Genomic DNA, 12455 nt, shown 5'->3' with positions numbered 1-12455 from the left:
TGTTGGGTCTTTGGGAGGTAGGTGTGGGAAGATCGGGTGAGCTAGATGAGTCACTCGAACAAAGGGTTGGGTTTGGTGGGATCCCTAGAGGAGGTGGGATTTGAATGGGTCTGGAAGGAGTAGGAGATTTTGAGGAGGCAGCGGGGGGAGATGAGCATGCTGGGCTTTAGTATGAAATGTAGAATGTAGTGAGATTCATTTTAGAGGAAGATAAGATACAGAAATCATTATTAAGAGAAGTAAGATGTAATGGAGCCAGCCCTTAGATGGTTTTTAAGAGAGTGACAAGATTATGCTTTAACATGAGATTTTTTTTTTTTTTTAAAGGTGGGGAGAATTATGAGAATTATGTTATAAAGGTGACTTCGGAAATAGTATGTTGGATGTTATCGGAATATAAGTGGTGAGGGGTGGGGAGAGGGGCAAGACATCTTTAATCAAGAAAGGCATCAGGGTACATGGATGGCTCAGTCAGTTAAGCGTCCGACTCTTGATTTTGGCTCAGGTCATGATCTCAGGACCCTGAAATCAAGCCCCATGTTGGGCTTTGTGCTCCGTGCAGAGTCTGCTTGGGATTCTATCCCTCTCCTTCTGACCCTCCCCCCCAACTCGAGTTGTGCACACATGCACAAGTCAAATAAAATAAATAAATAAAATCTTAAGAAAAATGGCACACAAGTGAAAGTTGAATTTTAATGGGAAATAGGAAGGATTAAGAATTGAACACCCGGAGTCTAAGATTCTATCATGACCCACAATAACTTACCTTTGTCTTCATTTCATTATATAAATGGGTAAAATAATAGTATCTGTCTTATTAGGTTTTTAGAATAAAGTAATAGCTATGCTTACACAGCACTTGGCACGTTCCAAGCACTATTCTAAGCACCTTACATATTTTAACTTAGATTTAATCTCTACATCAGCCCTAAGAAAAGATATTGTTATTATTCCTATACTACAGAGGAGGAATCTGAGGCACAGAGAGGCTAGATGAATTTCCCTAGACTGTGCATGTTGGACTCAGTATTTTTTTAAATTTAAATTCAATTATTTTTTAAAATTTAAATTCAATTAATTAACATATAATGTATTAGTTTCAGAGCTAGAGGTCAGTGATTCATCAGTCTTATATAATACCCAGTGCTCATTACATCATGTGACCTCCTTAATGTCCATCACCCAGTTACCCCATCCCTCTACCACATCCCCTCCAGCAACCCTCAATTTGTTTCCTATGATTAAGAGTCTCATGGTTTGTCTCCCTGATTTTGTCTTGTTTTATTTTTTCCTCTCTCTCCCTATGCTCCTCTGTTTTGTTTCTTAAATTCCAGATATGAGTGAGATCATATGGTAATTGTCTTTCTCTGATTGACTTATTTCGCTTAGTGTAATACCCTCTAGTTCTATCCACATTGTTGTAAATGACAAGGTTTCATTCTTTTTGATGGCTGAGTAGTATTCCATTGTGTGTGTGTGTGTGTATACACACACACACACACACATATATATATATCACATCTTTATCCATTCATCTGTGGATGGACATCTGGGCTCTTTCCATAGTTTGGCTATTGTGGACATTGCTGCTGTAAACACTGGGGTCTAGTTGCCCCTTTGGATCACTGCATTTGTATGTTTGGGGTAAATACCCAGTAATGGAATTGCTGGGTCATAGGGTGGCTCTGTTTTCAACTTTTTGAGGAACCTCCATACTGTTTTCCAGAGGGTCTGCACCAGCTTGCATTCCCACCAACAGTGTAAGAGGTTTCCCTTTTTTCCTTACTCTTTATCCTCGCCAACATCTGTCATTTCCTGATTTGTTAATTTTAGCCATTCTGACTGGTGTGAGGTGGTATCTCATTGTGATTTTGATTTGTATTTCCCTGATGGCTAGTGATGTTGAGCATTTTTTCATGTGCCTGTTGGCCATTGGTATGTGTTCTTTAGAGAAATGTCTGTTCATGTCTTCTGCCTATTTCTTACCTGGATTTTTTTGTTCTTTGGGTGTTGAGTTTGATAAGTTCTTTATAGATTTTGGATACTAGTCCTTTATCTGCTAAGACATTTGCAAATATCTTCTCCCATTCTGTCAGTTGTCTTGGCTTTGTCTACTGTTCCTTTGCTATGCAAACATTTTTTATCTTGATGAAGTCCCAGTAGTTCGTTTTTGCCTTTGGAGACATGTCTAGCAAGAAGTAGCTGTGGCCGAGGTCACAGAGGTTGCTGCCTGTGTTCTCCTCTAGGATTTTGATGGACTCCTGTCTCACATTTAGGTCTTTCGTCCATTTGGAGTCTGTTTTTGTGTGTGGTGTAAGGAAATGGGCCAGTTTCATTCTTCTGCATGTGGCTGTCCAGTTTTCCCAACACCATTTGTTGAAGAGACTGTCTTTTTTCCACTGGACATTCTTTCCTGCTTTGTCAGAGATTAGTTGACCATAGAGTTGAGGGTCCATTTCTGGGCTCTCTGTTCTGTTCCATTGATTTATGTGTCTGTTTTTGTGCCAGTATCATGCTGTCTTGATGATGACAGCTTTGTAATAGAGCTGGAAGTCTGGAATTGTGATGCCACCAGCTTTGCTTTTCTTTTTCAACATTCCCCTGGCTATTTGGGGTCTTTAATGGTTCCATACAAATTTTAGGATTATTTGTCCCAGCTCTGTGAAAAAAGTTGATGGTATTTTGATAGGGATTGCATTGAATGTATAGATTGCTCTAGGTAGCGTAGACATTTTAACAATATTTGTTCTTCCAGTCCATGAGCATGGAATGTTTTTCCATTTCTTTGTGTGTTCCTCAATTTCTTTCATAAATGTTCTATAGTTTTCAGAGGACAGACCCTTTTACCTCTTTGGTTAGGTTTATTTCTAGGTATCTTATGGTTTTTGGTGCAATTGTAAATGGGATTGACTCCTTGATTTCTCTTTCTTTTGTTTCGTTGCTGTATAGAAATGCAACTGACTTCTGTGCATTGATTTTTTTTATATCCTGTGACTTTGCTGAATTCCTATATCAGTTCTAGCAATTTTGGGGTGGAGTCTTTTAGGTTTTCTACATAGGGTATCATGTCATCTGCAAAGAGTGAGAGTTTGACTTCTTTCTTGCCAATTTGGATGCCTTTTATTTCTTTTTGTTTGATTGCTGAGGCTAGGACTTCTAGTACTATGTTGAATAGCAGTGGTGGTAGTGGACATCCCTGCCGTGTTCCTGACCTTAGGAGAAAAGCTCTCAGTTTTTTTCTCATTGAGGATGATATTCACTGTGGGTTTTTTGTATATGGCTTTTATGATATTGAGATATGTACCCTCTATCCCTACACTGCAGAGTTTTTATCCAGAAAGGATGTTGTATTTTGTCAAATGCTCTTTCTGCATCTATGGAGAGTATCATATGGTTCTTGTCCTTTCTTTTATTAATGTGATGTATCACACTAATTGATTTGTGGATGTTGAACCACCCTTGCAGCCCAGGAGTAAATCCCACTTGGTCGTGGTGAATAATCCCTTTAATGTACTGTTGGATCCTATTACCTAGTATCTTGATGAGAATTTTTGCATCCATGTTCATCAGGGATATTGGTCTGTAATTGTCCTTTTTGGTGGGGTCTTTGTCTGGTTTTGGGATCAAAGTAATGCTAGCCTCATAAAAACAGTTTGGAAGTTTTCCTTCCATTTCTCTTTTTTGGAACAGTTTCAGAAGAATATGTATTAATTCTTCTTAAAACGTCTGGTAGAATTCTGCTGGGAAGCCATCAAGGCCTGAACTCTTGTTTGTTGTGAGATTTTTGCTTACTGCTTCAGTTTCCTTGCTGGTTATGGGTCTGTTCAGGTTTTCTATTTCTTAATATTTCAGTTTTGATAGTTTATACGTCTCTAGGAATGCATCCATTTCTTCCAGATTTCCTGATTTGTTGGCATATAGTTGCTCATAATATGTACTTGTATTTCTTTGGTGTTGGTTGTGATCTCTCTTTTTTCTTTTTTTTAAAAGATTTTTTATTTATTTATTTGAGAGAGAGAGAATGAGAGACAGAGAGCATGAGAGGGAGGAGGGTCAGAGGGAGAAGCAGACTCCCTGCTGAGCAGGGAGCCCGATGCGGGACTCGATCCCGGGACTCCAGGATCATGACCTGAGCCGAAGGCAGTCGCTCAACCAACTGAGCCACCCAGGCGCCCCAAGATCTCTCTTTTTTCATTCATGATTTTATTCTGGTCCTTACTCTTTTCTTTTTTGATAAGTCTGGCCAGGGGGTTATCGATCTTATTCTTTCAAAGAACCGGCTCCTAGTTTCGTTGACTTGTTCTACTGCTCTTTTGGTTTCTGTTTCATTTATTTCTGCTCTAATCTTTATTATTTCTCTTCTCCTGCTGGATTTAGGGTTTATTTACTGTTCTTTCTCCAGCTCCTTTAGGTGTAAGGTTAGGTTGTGTATTTGAGACCTTTCTTGTTTCTTGAGAAAGACTTGTATTGCTATATACTTCTCTCTTAGGACTGCCTTTGCTGCATCCCAAAGGTTTTGAACAGTTGTGTTTTCATTTTCATTTATTTCCATGAATTTAAAAAATTCTTTAATTTCCTGGTTGACCCATTCATTCTTTAGTAGGATGCTCTTTAGCCTCCAAGTATTTAAGTTCTTTCCAAATTTCCTCTTGTGATTGAGTTCCAGTTTCAAAGCATTTTGATCCAAAAATATGCAGGGAATGATCCCAATCTTTTGGTACTGGTTGAAACCTGATTTGTGATCCAGTTTGTGATCTATTCTGGAGAACGTTCCATGTGCACTGAAGAAGAATGTGCATTCTGTTGCTTTAGGATGGAATGCTCTGAATATATCTGTGAAGTCCGCCTAGTTCAGTGTGTCATTCATAGCCCTTGTTTCCTTGTTGATCTTCTGCTTAGATGATCTGTCCATTGCAATGAGTGGGGTGTTAAAGTCCCCCACTATTATTGTATTATCCCTTCCTCATCTCTTATTACAGTCTTTGATATAAGATCTAATTTCTCTGATATAAGGATTGCTACCCCAGCTTTCTTTTGATGTCCATTAGCATGATAAATTGTTTTCCACCCCCTCACTTTCCATCTGGAGGTGACTGGGTCTAAAATGAGTCTGTAGCAGACAGCATGTCAATGGGTCTTTCTTTTTTATCCAGTCTGATTCCCTGTATGTTTTGATTGGAGCATTTAGTGCATTTACATTCAGAGTAACTATTGAAAGATATGAATTTAGTGCCATTGTATTACATGTAAAGTCACTGTTTCTGTATAATGTCTCTGTTCCTTTCTGGTCTGTGTTACTTTTGGACTCTCTCTTCGATTAAAGGATCCCTTTTATTATTTCTTGCAGGGCTGGTTTGGTGATCACAAATTCTTTCAGTTTTTGTTTGTCCTGGAAGCTTTTTATCACTCCTTCTATTTTGAATGATATCCTAGCTGGATAAAGTGTTCTTGGCTGCATATTTTTCTCATTTAGCACCCTGAATATATCATGCCAAGTCCTTTCTGGCCTGCCAGGTCTCTGTGGATAGGTCTGCTGCCAGTCTAATGTTTCTACCCTTGTAGGTTATAGACCTCTTGTCCTGAGCTGCTTTCAAGATTTTCTCTTTGTCTCTGAGATTTGCAAGTTTCACTATTATATGTCAGGGTGTTGACCTATTTTTATTGATTTTTGAGGGGGTTTCTGTGTGCCTCCTGGACTTCAGTGCCTGTTTCCTTCCCCAGATTAGGGAAGTTCTCAGCTATAATTTGCTCCGGTATACCTTCTGCCCTCACTTTCCTCTTCTTCTGGGATCCCAATTATTCTAATATTGTTTCACTTTATGGTATCAGTTATCTCTTGAATGCTCCCTTCATGATCCAGTAGTTGTTTATCTCTCTTTTTCTCAGGTTCTTTATTCTCCATCATTTTGTCTTCTATATCCAATTCTCTCTTCTGCCTCATTTATCCTAGCAGTTAGAGCCTCCATTTTTTATTGCATCTCATTAATAGCCTTTAAAATTTTGACTTGATTAGATTTTAGTTCTTTTATTTCTCTATAAAGGGATTCTTTAGTGACTTCTATGCTTGTTTCAAGCCCAGCTAGTATGTTTATGATCCTTACTCTGAACTGTAGTTCCAACATCTTACTTATATCCATACAGATTAGGTCCCTGGCAGTCCGTACTGCCTTTTTTTTTAAAGATTTTATTTATTTGTCAGAGAGAGAGAGAGCAAGCACAAGTAGGGGGAGTGGCAGGGAGAGGGAGAAGCAGGCTTCCCGCTGAGCAGGGAGCCGGATGCGGGACTCGATCCCAGGACCCTGGGATCATGACCTGAGCCGAAGGCGGACGCTTAATGACTGAGCCACCCAGGCGTCCCAGTCCATACTGCCTCTTGTTCTCTCTCTCTTTTTTTTTGGATGTTTTTCTGTCTTGTCATTCGTGTAGAAAGTGGTCGCTTTTCTGTTTGTAGAGTTGCAACTTTTTTTAGCTCTCCTGTTGAGTTCACAGGTGTTCAGAATAATTTAATAGCTATCTAGCTGAATTTCTGGGACCAGATGAAACTAAGGTCTCCTATTCCTCTGCCATCTTGGACTGTCCTCTGTTGGAGTCAGTATTTAAATGCAGGTAGGTACAGTCTCTAGGGTCAGTATCTTCAACCACTTCCTAATACTGCCTCTGGCTTACTTATGTATTTGGCATGTTAAAAGCTATTAAGATCTATCTGTTAGTTGATTTTATCCACGTGAAGATGTTAAGAATTTGAAATTTAGGGGCACATGGGTGGCTCGGGTAGTGATCCCGGGGTCTTGGGATCAAGTCCCACATTGGGCTCCCTGCTCAGCCGGGGAGTCTACTCCCTCTCCTTTTGCTGCTCCCTTTGCTTGTGCTTTCTCTCATTCCCTCTCCCACTCTCTGTCAAATAAATAAATAAAATCTTTAAAAAAAATTTGAAATTTATGTTTAGAGTTTAGGCAAAATCCTAGATTGATGGATGATTTCCATGGAGCTTTTATATAACGAGTAAGATAGATGAACTCAGTAAAGAAGATGTCGAATAAAAAGAGAAGCAAGTATAGAACCTTCAGGGAACTCTTTTTTTTTTTTTTACACATTATATATATTAACATATTTACAATCAAATATTTTTAAAAGACTAGAAAATATGGGGCAAGGAAACATGACAGAACATGGCATGCTGAAGTTGATTTGAATCTAATGTTGATCAGTTATTTGTAGGCCATGAAAGTTTTTAATATCAAGAAAAGATGTCCTCTGTTATGGATAAGTAATGAGTACAGCTTAATCTTTCATTTGATTTACTTTTGGAAATCTTAGAGAAATGCCCATAATCTGCAGAAACACAGCAAACCATAAGATACTTTAGAAACTAAAAAAGGAAAATTGAAAATTTAGTTATTTGCTGTTTGTTATGCTGTGTACAATATATCAAATATTCCCAATTTTATTAGTTTTATTCAATTTTTTATTGAAAGATAGTTGACATACAACATTATATTATTTTCAGGGGCACGCCATAGCAGTTCTGTCCACTCTGCAGTGCTCACCACAATAGGTGTAGTTACCATCTGTCACCAAACAGTGTTATTACAGTATTGTTGACCACATTCCCTTTGCTGTGATTCTAATCGCTGTGACTTATTTTACCCCTGGAAGTTTGTATCTCTTAATCCCCTCCACCTCTTTTGAAGAAGATGCAGAATAAAAAGAGAAACAAATATACAACCTTCAGGGAACTCTTGACATTTAGACATGATGAGGCTGAAGAAATTTATTAGAGGAGGAAGAGCAGGAGCGACCCGAGAAGGGGAAGATGGTGGTAGCAAAGGGAAGAGGCAGACCAACACACATGGACTGTGCTTGCCATCCAGCGCAACAGACCCGTTAGAAGGATGGGTCTGAGAAACTGCCCCTGGTCCAGCCGCCAGGTCATTCATGACCTTGGAGAGCGCAGTTTATGCAATTCAGAGTGCAAAAAACTGAGGATTGCAAGGGAGGGGATGCACTACAGGTGGCCCTGTAGCCCAGCCTTTCAAGGACTCAACCCAGGAGAAGCATGCTGCGATAGATAGGTGTGAAGCAGGCACAGGTGGGGGCGGTGATGTGAAAGCAGCATGAACAATCAGGTGGAGAGTGGCCCATTAGCCCGGAACTCCGTAAGAGCCCTTCTTCAGATGGGCTAGAAGAAAGGATGGGGAAATAGAAACAGATGTGATCGGAAGGGTTAAGAGTGAGTAAGTTCACCGCAGGCAGTCTGCATTTTTTCAGTCGAATAGGAGGCAGTGAAAGGAAATTCATAGACAAGCCACTCAGGCTCCTGAGAGGCTGGCTGTCAGGATTATTGGTGCAGAGGAAAAATTTGAAAGAATGACAGAAGTCTCTCATCTAAACAATACAAACTGACACATTTGCCGGGATGTGTCTCTAGGCAGGAAGTTAATTTATCGAAGTGGAAAGTGGTACAAAACAGAAGAGAATGAACTGAGACAAAGGAAAACTTGACTGTATTTGATGGAGGCCTTTTTAGACAGCCAGACTTAGTGGTTCACAGAACCACTTCCCAGGGGAAACCCGAGCACTCTGAGTGGTGAGAAACAGCTTGAGTTTGGTTAAAACTGCACTGCCAAAGCTCGGGGGAAGCACTCTATAAAAAAGGGAGATGTCCAGCAGGGAGGTCTCTGCCTTAGATGCTACTCCGGGTAAGGTCTTGTGCAGTCTTCAGTTTAACTGATTGTCTCTAGAGCCATCTTTAGTTGGAATGACATCGGCTTGCACTATTTCAGATGTGTTGTTGTAATGACTTGAGGGGCCTGGGGGAAAAGGACTAAAGTGATTCAGTAATTATGAGCATGGAGCTAAAAAATCAGCACCCCCATCAATCCATCAGTGGGCCTTTTGGGGGTTGCTTTGAAAGACATCAGGAGGAACTTATCCAGGTGTTTGTAGTATTTTATTTTTTTTTAAGATTTTATTTACTTATTTGAGAGAGACAGTGCATGAGCAATGGTGGGCGGGGGTGGGGGACTAGAGGGGCAGAGGGAGAGGTAAGAGAGAATCCCAACCAGGCCCCACACCCAGTGTGGAGCCTGTCACAGGGCTCGGTCTCACTACGCTGAGCCAATGACCTGAGCTGAAACCAAGAATTGGACGCTCAACCGACTGTGCCACCCAGCTGCCCCGTGTGTAGCATTTTAGATAGTCATGATATTCTTGACTTCAGTGGTTCTCAGTGGGCTGGCCACATAATTTGTAGAGCCCTGTGTAAAATGAAAATGTGTGGCCCCTTGTTCAAAAAGCAGGAAAAAAAGCAATGTTAAAGGTACAGACATAAAAAGTTTTTCCTTCTACATTCTCTCCCTTGACTTGTCCTCATGTTTGCTCTTTAATATCGTTCTCAGTGAAGAGAAATTAAAAATTTAAGTAATTAGCATGATTTGTACTGTTTATATGCTGTGCAAGGCCAGTGTTAAATGCGAACATAAGAGCATTTGACACATCTGCAGAATTACTGAAATCACACACTTCGTATTTTGTAATTTGTATGTGCATATGTGTATTGTTCCTACCAGAACGTGAAAACACTGCCCAAAACTAACTACTTTTATTCACTTCTTGATACCTGCATTCTATTAGTCTTTGTCTTACAGAAGGAAGGGCTGGCTTTAAGGAAGGACTGAAAAGAAAAAGAACCATGGGTTGCCCTATCTTTCCTTTTCTTTCTGTGCCATTATTTTCACTGTACATGGTCAGCTAATACAGGGAAGTAATAGGAGTAAGAGGATATGATAGGGTTCCTTGGTTGTTTGTGTTTCTTGGAAAAACATTGCTTTGTTTCTACATATGCAAAGTGAGTTGTGGTTTCTTTGAATGGAAAGCATGGCTTCTGGGAGCTGTCAGCACCCACCCACCTACTCACTTAGTTGTCTTTGTAACACACTTACCTTGAACTAATCTTGCTGGACTCCCATGCATCATGAATCCACAGAAATTCTGTGCTTTTGGGTCATGGCAAACACTGTAAGAATGGTGGCCACACATACTAAACAGGATCTCCTCTGCTCACACGCATGCTCCGTTTCCCCATTAGACCGCACTTAACAAACCACAAGTTCAAAGTTAAATTAAGAATCTCAGAATGATGACAGCAGAGCATTAAACCAAGCATGGAGCATTTCTGAGCATGGGGTCCTGTGTGACAACATAGGTCACAAGTCCATGAAGATTTCCCTGTTCTCAGAGGTCAAAGAGCACACTTTTAAGCCTGTTTCCCTCTGGTCCTAAAGACTCCCCTTCATTATCAAAGTTTGCAATGGGTCAGGTTTGTGTCTGGTATCCCAGGGACCCTCTCCTGGCCATCAGCACTGTTATTTTTGCCTTTCATACATTTTTTGAATCACTCTCTATTACCTCTGCCATTGCCTTGGTTCACATCCCTGTCAGCTCTTATGTAGATCCTGTGGTGTCTACGTGGGGTGTCTCTCTCCATCAAATGAGGGCCCCCAAATGTGGGGTGATGATTGGGTCAAAGCCAGTGGTGCAAAAATTCACCTGAGGCAGAACAAAGGAGATAGAAGTTTATTGCATACACCACGGGGGGTTGGGGCAGCCAGGAGAGTAGAGGAGAGAGACTGTCAGCAACGAGGCAGTGGGTGGAGGCTGTTTTTAAAGTGGGGAGATGAGGAGGTATGGTGCTGTATGGAATTCTCCCATTTTTGGTAACTCTGCCTAATTGTAAATAGCCCATTGGTTGGTTAGGGCTGATGGATATATATATTTTTAAAGATTTATTTATTTGAGAGATTGAAAAAGTGAGTGGGGCGGGGGGGGGGGGGGGGGGGGGGGGGGGAGCAGAGGGAGAGAATCCCCAAGCAGACTTCTCACTGAGTGCAGAGCCCAACGTGGGGCCGCATCTCATAACCCATGAGTCAGACGCTTAACCGACTGAGTCACCCAGGTGCCCCAGGCCAATGGATATTTTGAGGTGGGTCACCTGAGGGCCTGTTTGTATTCAACCAGGGGGTCGCTGCGGGCCCTTTCTACATTCCATTGCTCAAGCCTCCTGCCTAAAAGCAGTCCCTACACACCCTGCAGTTAGTTTCTTCCCTGTATTCTACGACACATTGCCAGACAAATCTTCCAAATAATATTGGGTATGAGGCTACCCTGCCTGCCCCAGAAAGCTTTATTTGACCTCCTGTGGGCTATGGCTAATGGCGGGGTTTTTATACTGGTGGTCCTGGGGTGGAGACTGCAGGGAGATAGGTTTGGTTTGACCTACACAGTATTTAAAGAAATTTAAGCCAATACTTAAAGTTTGGGAGATTTCACCTAATTGAAATCCAGATTTTAAAAACATGAAATCTGGCTACTCTGGGCTCGTGTTTCCTTGTGTTGGGCTGATGCCCATAGAGAACAGGAGGACCTGTGGACTTGGGAAAGAAGACATTTAGATTTACTTTTAGGGCATATTGACTCATTGTTCTGGCACAATCATCACTTTCACTTATGTAAATTTAAAGCAAACATCTGCCTATTGTCCTCAGGGAATGCTGATCTTTTAGTCTGAGAAATTTTCTCCACCTTCATAATGGAATGTATGCTTTGTAGCAGCCCTTGCTTACTTTTTTTTCGGAGAAATATTTCTTAGGTCTCACCTGGTCAGCGTCAGCACAGGTCACCTGGAGGTCACCTTGTGACCTCAACTGGTCTTGACCTTTTTTTCCACGCTTGTCTTCCCCTGTCCTGCTGGGCTGAGACCCAGGCTCTGCCCCTCTGGAGTGCTTTAAGTCCACCCCACCTTTTCTCCTACTCCTACTGGCTCTTCTCTTTGTTTGAACCATTCCTTCTCTTTCCTCCAGGCCCACTTGAAGCAGTTCAGGAAACCTTTGCTGAGAGCCTCTGTCAGAGCTCAGCGCGCAAACTGTGCTGGAGGCAGGTAATGAAATTTTGGGATTTTGAGATGCTCAAGTACCAAGTGGGTGGTGAGTTCAGGGTGTTTCTGAGGATTCATTCCAGCCCGATGATTTTGAGATGTTCTAATCTGTGCAGTGCCGGTGCCTATATATGGCCAGGCATTTGGCATCTAGCTGTTTTTTGAAATCGTATTTCGTGAGAGGAGCTTGATTCGCACCCTCTCAGGGCATCATAAGGGCAACACTAGCATCAGTCTCCATTTTACAGATGAGGAAACCGTTTTCTTCAAAACTGGCACTCCAAATAGCTTTCCACACCTATGTCTTCTTTTTTTTTTTCCAATTAACAATTGATAATTTTTTTTAAATTTTTAAAATTTTATTATGTTAGTCACCATACAATTCATTAGTTTTTGATTCATTGTTTTCATATAATACCCAGTGCTCCATGCAGTATGTGCCCTCTTTAATACCCATCACCAGGCTAACCCATCCCCCCACCCCCCTCCCCTCTAGAACCCTCAGTTTGTTTCTCAGAGTCCA

At 41.2% G+C, this 12455-nt stretch overlaps 1 protein-coding gene across 8 annotated transcripts in view; it reads left to right on the top strand.

Moving 5' to 3' along the window:
- PPFIBP1 (PPFIA binding protein 1) overlaps positions 1-12455 on the top strand; it is a 177747-nt gene that overhangs the window by 7406 nt on the left and 157886 nt on the right. For 6 of the 8 annotated variants that reach the window (XM_035028006.1, XM_035028005.1, XM_035028003.1 and 3 more), the window contains exon 2: positions 11859-11935. The exons of the other annotated variants lie outside the window; for them this stretch is intronic. The gene's annotated coding sequence lies outside the window, so the exon portion shown is untranslated. The remainder of the gene's footprint in view (positions 1-11858; positions 11936-12455) is intronic. 8 annotated transcript variants of the gene reach the window in all.

The sequence above is a fragment of the Mirounga leonina genome, unplaced genomic scaffold (assembly GCF_011800145.1).
Source record: "Mirounga leonina isolate KUSES-001 unplaced genomic scaffold, KU_Mleo_1.0 Mir_201, whole genome shotgun sequence".
Lineage (NCBI taxonomy): Eukaryota > Metazoa > Chordata > Mammalia > Carnivora > Phocidae > Mirounga > Mirounga leonina.
This window is presented reverse-complemented; position numbering and strand designations above follow the sequence as displayed.